The sequence below is a fragment of the Callithrix jacchus genome, chromosome 14, assembly GCF_049354715.1.
Source record: "Callithrix jacchus isolate 240 chromosome 14, calJac240_pri, whole genome shotgun sequence".
In the NCBI taxonomy this organism is placed as follows: Eukaryota; Metazoa; Chordata; class Mammalia; order Primates; family Cebidae; genus Callithrix; species Callithrix jacchus.
This window is the reverse complement of record NC_133515.1, coordinates 69,467,799-69,474,699: the sequence shown is the minus strand read 5'-3', so window position 1 is coordinate 69,474,699 and position 6,901 is coordinate 69,467,799. Positions and strand designations below refer to the sequence as shown.

General features: G+C 47.2%; 1 long non-coding RNA gene across 1 annotated transcript in view; it reads right to left on the bottom strand.

The window, feature by feature from the left end:
* Nucleotides 1-246: 246 nt before the first annotated feature.
* LOC144579169 (uncharacterized) overlaps nucleotides 247-6,901 on the bottom strand; it is a 33,528-nt gene continuing 26,873 nt past the window's right edge. Inside the window, exon 2 of the long non-coding RNA XR_013526109.1 lies at nucleotides 247-6,110. This is a non-coding gene — a long non-coding RNA (uncharacterized LOC144579169). The remainder of the gene's footprint in view (nucleotides 6,111-6,901) is intronic.

Genomic DNA, 6,901 nt, shown 5'->3' with positions numbered 1-6,901 from the left:
TGTTGCAGGACTGGGTGCCCAGGAGTGGTTTTAAGGATTGGACAAGCTCTTTTAGGCCAAGATTATGGTTCTTTGGATAAAATCATTTTTTCAAGTACATTTAAAATACTTTTGTTTCTCGTCATTCCATATGTAAAACACTAACGCTAAAGTTCTTGCCTATTCACAATTTTTGAACCTACAAACTGTTTTTTTCACATACTGCCTGCTGGGCTCTGCCAGTGCTCACAGTTTAATGGTAACTATGTTGAGGCCATCTGAAAGCATAGGTATGGGTGGAAAGGCAGCCGCCCTTTAGCCCACCTAGACCAGCAGGCTCCCCATCACTGTATGGCAGAACACTGATTTTTTTTCCTCTGCTAAGTCTATGACTTCTTAAATACCACTTACTCTCTGCTTCAGTTTCAGGTACAGAAACAGTTGGCTTTTTCAATCCAGCGAGGCTCCGAATTACTGAACTCTCAGTCAATTTAGACTCCAGGCTTGCAGCATATCTGCTCTTGCAAACTAGCTTATGCTACCCTAACTTCACCGCATTCTTACAGGATGTCATAAAAACAAGATGTAACCCAAAACACACCAAGAATCTGAATCTCTGACATAATTCTCCTATTACCACAAACCTCAGGCAGCAGATGATCTCTCTTCAGTGTCAGGCACAGTGTGATCAAATGTTTTGCCACACACCAAAGTCACTAAGCAACATCTGAGTCCTAACTGACTGGTACCTCAAATTCTTTTTGGAACAAGACAGAGTATGTAGCAAAATATGCACATCCCAGTGCATGACGGCCACTTTGAGGGTGACAAGCTTCACTTGGCTGTGTGCATTCTGTAAACTTCATTTTTAAATTGCCAGCCTCATTATCATATTAGTCTCACTTCATAATTTCCTGCTTAACGTCCCTGGAGGAAGATTTTTCTCCACATTTAAATGCCTTTCCGAACAATTAACAAAAAGCGGACATGGGTTTGGCTTGATTAATCATGTCATGTAGTAAGGTGTCTGCACATAGCAGGTAGGTTCAGCAGTTCCTCATTAGATAGCAGTGAGATGTCTAAGGCTGATCTGATGACAGATATGGAAGCTCAACACTCAGGATAAAGTAGAATGATGCCTCCCAACCCCCAATATAGTTTGGATATGTTTTCCCTCCAAGCCTCATGTTGAAATGTGATCCCCGATGTTGGAGGGGGTGGGTAGTGGGAGATGTTGGATCATGGTTGACAGATCTCTCATGCATAGCTTGGCACAATCCTCTTGGTAATGAGTGAGTTCTCACTCTACTAGTTCGTGAAAAGAGCTGGTTGATAAAAGGAGCCTGGCAGTTCTCTTGCTCCCTCTCTTGCCATGTGACATGTCTGCTCCCCTGTACCTCCTGCCATGACTAAAAGCTTCCTGAAGCCTCACCAGAAGCTGAGCAGATGCTGGTGCCACCCTTGCACAGCTTGCAGAACCATAAACCAAAAAAAAAAAAAAAAAAGCCTGTATTCTTTATAAATTACTCAGTCTCGGGTATTCCCTTAGAACAACACAAAACCTACATCCCCATTTCCCCAGTTCCTGACCAGAATGATGGTGTTTTTCCCCACGGTTCTAGACAGAAGGTGATGAGTTGGGCCCACCAACCCTAGTGGCTGAGGCGACAGCTCTCATTGTGGGTCTGACCTGAGTCTACCAGCCCTTCCTTACTTGACCCTCCTCTTATTGATATTATTGCATTAGTGATACAGCTGCAGGGAGGAGTATGCTTTTTCCAAGACAAATGACGGCACTACTGACAACAGCTTTGCAAGTTTGGAGGAATCAACACCAATTAGTACTGTCATCTCCCTGGTCAGGACAATTCTTCATAAAAGACCAACCTGGGGGTTGGGTGGGTAAAGAGGAGGGGCAAATGAGCAGGCTGCCTTTGGAGCCTGACCTGTGGGTACAGGTACACTGCAAAAGCTCCCTGCTCACAAGTCTCTTGCAGCCCCTGCAGACTCCATAGTCCTCCATTACGGCTCCTGTTCCGTCACTGGAAACCTTAACCAGGTTCCTCTTGTAAGTGTCTCTGCCCAAATGGGACAGCTGGTAATGCAGGTGAACCCCAACACTGAGGCTTAGCCCAGGAAGGTTCCTGACTTCACTCAGAAAAGAATTCAAGCATGAGCCAACAGTAAAAGGAAGCAAGTTGATTTGAGCAACAGCTTACAGCAAAATGGCTGCTCCATAGACAGAGCAGGGCTATCCCACAGGTGGAGTAGCACTGGTGGATGGCTGGCTAGCTACATTTACACATACTCCTAATTACATGCTAAATAAGGGATGGATAATTCATGAACTTTCTGGAAAAAAGGCAAGCAGTTCCCAGAAACATATAAAGTCAGTTTTGGGCATTACCATGGCATTTATAAACTGTCATTGTGCTGGTGGAAATCTGTAGAATGCAATTGTAATTCCTAGTTCTTGCTGGTTGTGGACAGTTACCTTGCTATATCACCAGCGTCAGGAGAACAAACTCTGCTGATCTCCTGGCTCAGTTAGGTTAGGGTTGGGGTCTGAGGGAGTGCCACAGTGAAGACCCCAACCACAGACCCAACCCCAGAACCTTCTCAGTCCTCCAGGCTCATTCCCTACTCATTCCTTTGCCTATTCCGTGTGTTTTTTTGGTTTCTATTTCAGCTCCCCTTCCTGGCTACAACATCCAGATAATGGCTCTCCCCAGTCAGCTCAATCCCTGGGGCTCCTGCTATTCACCATCCTTGAAGGGAGTGAATCCACCCAACACCAAATGCTTCAGAAGAGCTGCATCAACAGCTGCTTCCCAAGAGGATGGGAGTGGGTTCCCAGAGAAAACTTTGGGCAGGGATGAGGATGACACCAAAGGTTAGCTCTGCTCCCACTGTGCTCACGACTCTCCAGGTGGTCATGGTGCTTGGCCAGGTTCTCTTGGCATCAACCTCCTTTCTTCAGGTCCTGGTCCAAAGCCCATCCTTGAGGATGCTGCCTGTCTGAGATCCTGAGCTCCTTAGGAGGAGAAATGGGACCATCCCCGGCACTGGGGCAGATGTAAAGAGCAGTTTAAAAGACTATGGAGAAAAGGAGGAAGTAGAGGACAAGGGAAAAGGGAGAAAGAAGAGGGGAAGGAGGAAGAATGACAGTGCCTCCTTTATTCCAGCCTCCATGCCTTTGTTCATACTGAAACCTAAAGGGCTGCCACGTTTGATCTCCCCACAGCCATTCCCATCCTCACTGCTCTCCCCTACTGCTGGTCTCATGTCTGTCACAGAGCCTCGCCTTGCCTGTGCCCTCCCAGCCCAGCCTGGGCTCACAACCTGCAGCACTGTGGCTGTTTCTACGTGTGCTTCAGGCTCAGGTCCACACTGTAAGCTGCTCTGCTCGCTTCCCTGTGGTGACTCACGGGCCCTTGCTGCAGCCTTGATTGATTGGGTGACAGGGTAGCCAGGGTCTGAGGCACCCTAGTGGCTTTTTGCAGAAGAAAGGGGAGTCCAGGGCACATTCCAAGCCCTGTCAGTGCTGGCTTAGCCCCTTAGTGGTGTAAAATCTCACGCCTGGAGTCCTGTAAGCTCCTGGTGCCAGCTGCAATTTTATTGGTGGTCTGTGACTTCAAAGGCCCTCCTCCCGCTTGGCTGAGCCAGGCAGGCGGCAGAGCAGAAGGCCTGTGCCCAGGGCACCAGGGAATTCTCCTGGGACCTGAACCCAGCCTTCTCTCCAACCTACCTCTTTTTTTTTATAGTCACAAAAATCACTTTCCCAGCTCCCTTGGTAGCCAGAGCAGATGGAACTGCAGAAGAGGAACTGTCTTTCCTGGATCCATTTCTTAGGATACTGCCTTCCTGGATCTGTTTGTCCCATATTTGCAGGCAACATACTTCCGACCAAACATCTCTTCAATGTCCCAACTGGATACTTTTTTTTTTCCTCTAGAAAGCCCCAGCAGTAGAAAGACAGGAAGTTAGGGTGTGAGTCATTCTAAGCACCCACTTGACATCTGTCTGCCTCATCTATCAAGGAGGGTGACAATGAGGCCTGGCCACTGCCTCACAGTTCTTTGGAGGTTATAAGAGGTCAAGTCTGGGAAAGCAGGCAGTGAAGCTCTCAAAGAGAAGGCCCTGCTCAGTCTACACTGCTGGTGCCCCTCGCTCGCCATCTCAACACTCAATGAAGTGTTTAAGACACACTCAGTGTCTGAATTTCAACTCTGACATTTCCCAGCTGCATTCCTTTGGGACAATTACCCAACTCCTCTGGGCCTCCATACCCTCCATGGGGATTAGCTCATATTGGTGAAGCACTTGAACAGTCCCTGGTAGGTGCTATAGAAATGTTTGCTTGCTTTCTGTGTGTGTGTGTGTGTGTGTGTGTGTGTGTGTGTGTGTGTGTGTGTTTGGTTTGGTTTTGAGACAGAGTCTCACTCTGTCGCCCAGGCTGGAGTGCAACTGTGTGATCTCAGCTCACTGCAGTCTCCACCTCCCTGGTTCAAGTGATTTTCATGCCTTACCTCCCGAGTAGCATGGGTTACAGGTGTACGATATCTAGCTAATGTTTTTTGTATTTTTAATAGAGATGGGGTTTTATCATGTTGGCCCCACTGGTCTCGAACTCCTGACCTCAGGTAATCTACCTGCCTCAGCCTCCCAAAGTACTGGGATTATAGGCATGAGCCACTGTGCCCAGCAAGAAATGTTTGCTGTTATTATTGCCACACATATCCCTCATGTTGCTCATTTATTCCACATAATTAGTATCTGTCTCCCAACAAGATGACAAGCTTCCAGTCTCCCTTCCTCCCCAACACACACACATGCCCCCAGCCCAGCCTGGTGTGGTCAGGCAAAAGCAGCAGCTCAGACCATCCTTGGCCTTTTGCTTGTGAAGTAAGCTTGGGCAAGTTATTAAACCCCTGCAACCTGGCATGTTCATTTATAAAGGGGAGCTAAGAATAACCTGCCTCACAGAGTAGCATAGAATTTACATGGAATTTAGATAAAGCTACTAGTAAATATCAGCAAAGCTCAATGCGTGGCCTAGTGCAGGCATTTAATGAACATCTTAATGAATATTTGTAGTTTGCATTTAATGAATGCTTGTTCTTCCTGGTGCTGGGCAAACAACAGCTCCACAACCACGTGGTGGCTTTAAGTCAGTTCTGAAGAGACTGTGTTAAAGGGGGTGGTGGCATCAAGTGACTGGCCCCACCCTCCACTGCTGGCCACACCTTCCATAGTAACCACACTAAGAAAACACTTAGATGGATGGGTGTGAATCCCTTGAGAACAAGGACTGCATCTTCTCTCTCGCACTTGCCAGCATCTGGCACATCTAGGTATTAACCACGCAAGACACCACCCCAGCAGCAGTGGCCCTGGATGTCTGAAATCCCATCCAGAAGAAAATGGAGAGAAAGCCAAAGAAGGAAAAGCTGCCCTCAAACATGCCCAGAATCTTGCTGGAGATGGAAACTAACAAGGATGGAAACATGACAGCAGAAAAATACAGACCAGTTTGAAGTCTGCCCACCTGGGAGTCAAGCCACATTGAAAATCAATAAGGCATCAAGGCTGGGAGCTCCGAGAGCCAACTGGATACCTGCGTGGGCCTCCTTTAAAGAGGGGAAAGCTTTGAAGTTGCAGACGACCAATAAAAATACAGCTGGCATTTACAGCTTCAACTCCTCCTGCTTTTGCTTTTCACCATGTTGCTAACGCTGCCTACAAAGCCGCTCCAGGCTGGAATCCCGGCCCAGGTCAACAGAGCCCATTCCCATTCCAGGGACAAGAACAGGGGCTCTTGGTGTCCACTGGCCAGGGATTGGTGATCAACTTTAGGCAGGCTGGTAACTTCCCAGGACAACCCCATCCTAGGTTCTGAACATCAGAGGCAATGGCTAAGGTTCCCCCAAAATACTTTGGTTAAGTTCATTTAGAAGCAGGCTAAGTGGTGGCCAAGATGAGCCTTGGAGAAGCTACGATACCTTTGCTCTGTTTAGTGTCTTTTCCAGTCTCCTGCCCTTTTCAATGACTGTAACACCAGGAGGAGGAAGGGTCTTCTGGAATGAGCCCTTCCCCTCAAAGATGGAGCAATCCAGGCACAACAGGTTAGTCTAAAAGGGAAACAGTAGTTATAGTGAGAAGGAGCTGGACCCCGATTCCCAGACCAGTGCCTAGGATTTAAGATGCTGAAGCTAGAGGCTCCTCTTTCTTCCCTCATTTCTCTATTTATCACTCACAGAAAGTTTCAGGACCTTCCTGTTTCTTCGATAAGCATAGAAAGGGTTCTCAGAGCTAGGGGCTTCTGGCCCAGTCAGGGAGACAAGACTTAAAGCAAAAAACATCCAGACAAAAAGCTGCAAAACAGTCTCAGAATGAATGGAAGGTGTTATGCTATGCAACATATATGGGCAATGTCAAGCTTAAGGACCAAGCTGAGCTAATGTCAATAAACAGAGAACTATTAGGAAATTCATTAATCAAAGTCTTGTTTATACTCCTATTTGTCAACCAAATTATTTGTTTGACTTGTGGCCTCCTTGGTTTATTATGGTCATTTCTGTCATCAGCAGAGCTGGGCTGCTGGAATTTCACATATAGGTAGTCCTGCATATGCCTTTAGCATGCTCCTGGTCAGCCTTCTCCCAGAATCACACCACCTCTCAGCAGGGGCCAAGGTCTGTCTTCAGTTAACAAATAACCATTCTTTATAATCCAGTGGTTTACTGGGACTTAATTAATTGATTTGCTAATCGCTGTTTCCTGTTTTAGAAACGAGCCCAGCAAGTTGACCTTTGAAGCACTCTCCTGCTCTTGGGGGCATGTCATCAGGAAGAAACTCCAGGCTGAAAACACAACTGCAAGGCCAATGGTGGAGAAACAGCTTTCTCAGGACACCTGAGGT